The sequence below is a fragment of the Anastrepha ludens genome, chromosome 2, assembly GCF_028408465.1.
Source record: "Anastrepha ludens isolate Willacy chromosome 2, idAnaLude1.1, whole genome shotgun sequence".
Lineage (NCBI taxonomy): Eukaryota > Metazoa > Arthropoda > Insecta > Diptera > Tephritidae > Anastrepha > Anastrepha ludens.
The window spans coordinates 49,358,125-49,360,754 of record NC_071498.1 but is presented as its reverse complement, the minus strand read 5'-3'; positions in this window follow the sequence as shown (position 1 = coordinate 49,360,754).

Here is a 2,630-nt window from a genome sequence, read left to right as displayed (position 1 = left end):
GTATAGATGAATAAATCAATTCAACTCTGAATCCTCTCCACTTCAAGAGACTTGTAAGTGGATTTATCGCATTTCATTATATGGATTTATTATATTTCGTTGATACTCCCTGCGTGGCATCTTTTCAATTTCCACATAGCCACTGCCCCAATATGTATTTCGCAACACTTGGCTAGTGGGATGCTTCCTCTGCGTGAGTATGTGCCCAATTTTTGGTCCTGCAACCACATAAATTATGTTAATACTCTCGGCATCCAGCACGCCCACTGACTGTACGTGGCGATTTGATGACTGGACAAAAGGACATGTGTGATAGTGTAAAAGTGTCCAGCACTGGCATACAAGCGCCTTATAGTGCGATTGGGACATTACAATGTCTGTGAAAAGGGATTTTACAACGGGCGGTAAATAAGGAATGAAGAATATTATTTGAAAGGAAGTCCAGCGGAAAATATCTTGATACATATTTACAATGTTTATGGAGGAAATTAGAGATTAGAATGCTGGCAAAAGGTTTTTTTTTTTTTGAAATGTGAATGATAAATTATATTTAATTTTAAAGTAAGAAAATCCTTTGCTCAAGTGAAATAATGTGCATTTCAGGTGGTTTGGATAGCATGTGACAGATGACAAATGCCTTATGGCAGTTAGCAATCATGAAATACATATAATCGAAAAGGTCGCTGTACGAGAGCCAACAGAAACACCTTGCATTTCCATCATCTAGAGCTCGAAAATTTAGGATATTTTCAAGAATTTTTTTTTAAATAAAAAAAATTAAAAGCGTTATTTAAATTTTTTAGGCTTTTTATTAAACTTCTTTTACATACAAAAATGAAATTTTCTTTTTAAATTTTAATAATTTAAAAAATGGCGCTGAAATTCACCTTCCCGAAAAATTGGACCTGGACGGTGTTGTCCATTTTGGCTCTTCTATTTATCTGAAACACAAAGACCAAAAAAATTATTAATCATTATTGTTGTTGTTGTTGTAGCAACATTAACATTCCCCATGCAAATACGAGGAATGATGCTGAAATGACAGTCCTTGGCCGGATATAAATCCGGGTCGTTCCGGTTACGTAGAACCGACTGTCGTGGGAACGTACATAAATTTGTACGTAAAATTAATAATAATGCGTCGAGGTTTTTATGTACCATATACACCTGTGTTCACAATAATAGCAGCGTGACATATTGCAAATTTCTGATTATCTATTAAAATCTATCTATCTAAAATATGGTATATACTGCAAAACCTCATATTTTTTAGCCTCAAGTTTTGTGCAAACAAAAGTTCTACAAATTTTCATCGAAATTTTTAATCAGAATTTTTAGAATAACTTGGGGTAAGTAGTTTGATTGTCAATTAAATTTTGGCAAATCTATTTCTATTTTTAGATTTTGAGCATTCGTTACATGGAAATATATATTAGAAGAAAATGCATAAATCCCTCAATAGAAAATGCTATCAAAAATAAATATGAAGTTCGAACTACTTTAAACTGGCCCAATATACAAAAATTGAATGGGTACAAAACTGCATAACCAGAATTCTTCTAAAAATGCTCACACCTAGTAGGAGTGTCGACTAGTAATAGACGACTGCCAACCAATTATCGACTGTCGATGCTATTGTGAGTGTTGAATCCTTGACTGTGAATAGGCATAGAGTTTGTCGCTCATCTTCCTACAATTTTAAGTATTCGTAATTTTATTTGAGGCTTCGTTTTCATTGGGCGGTATTTTTACGTGGCGGGTTCCAAACCCAGCGCACAACCAGCTATCCTGGGTTGATTTGCCTTCTCACATTAGGTCGCTCTTGAATGGGTGTTCGGAAGCTACCCAGAGGATACTTGGGCTGAACCCGAAAGTTTTGAGCTGCTTGAACCATTTGCAGAAGAATCGTCCCGGTCACTCCCAAGTGAATGGCAATAAGTGATTTTCCCCACTTGCATAGATTTCTACATATGAGGCCATCTTCCGCTCGAGCTTTAAGACGACATGGACATAGCGCAGCTAATAAAGTATTCGGTGCTGTACCAGTTGGTGATAGCAAAGGAAGAGAAAGGCCTGATCTGCGTTGGAAAGATCAGGTGGAGAAGGACTTGGCCAAACCGCGTAAGCGGTTATGCCACCAATCAAAAAGAAGAAGAATTTTGTTTGAAATTTGCAAAAAAAAGTAATTTATGTTTCTGGGAGTTACAGACCTAAAATTGTAAGCAAAAAAATTCAACTTGCGTGGCTGATCAATAGTACTAGTGCTTGCCGATCGCGATACATAATGCAAAAATAAAATATAATTGGCTCAGTCGACAAAAGTATGATACCTATATAGGTCTATTATTCATTCCGTCGAAGATCCACACGGCGTAACCTTGTAAAAATGCTATCAATTCCGACGTGGACACGTAATTCTCCCACAATTTCGAAATTCCTGAAACCGGTATATTAAATCCGAATAAAACACGGTTTTGACAGTTTTTCCTGACAAATTAATGCGAATGACTTACTTTGTAGGGAGAAGATATAAAATAATTGAAAATAATTAAAACATGTTATTAAATTGTTTAAAGCAAACAAAAATGTAAGGTAAATGCGGCATAATTTTCAATCAATTTTTTCAACAC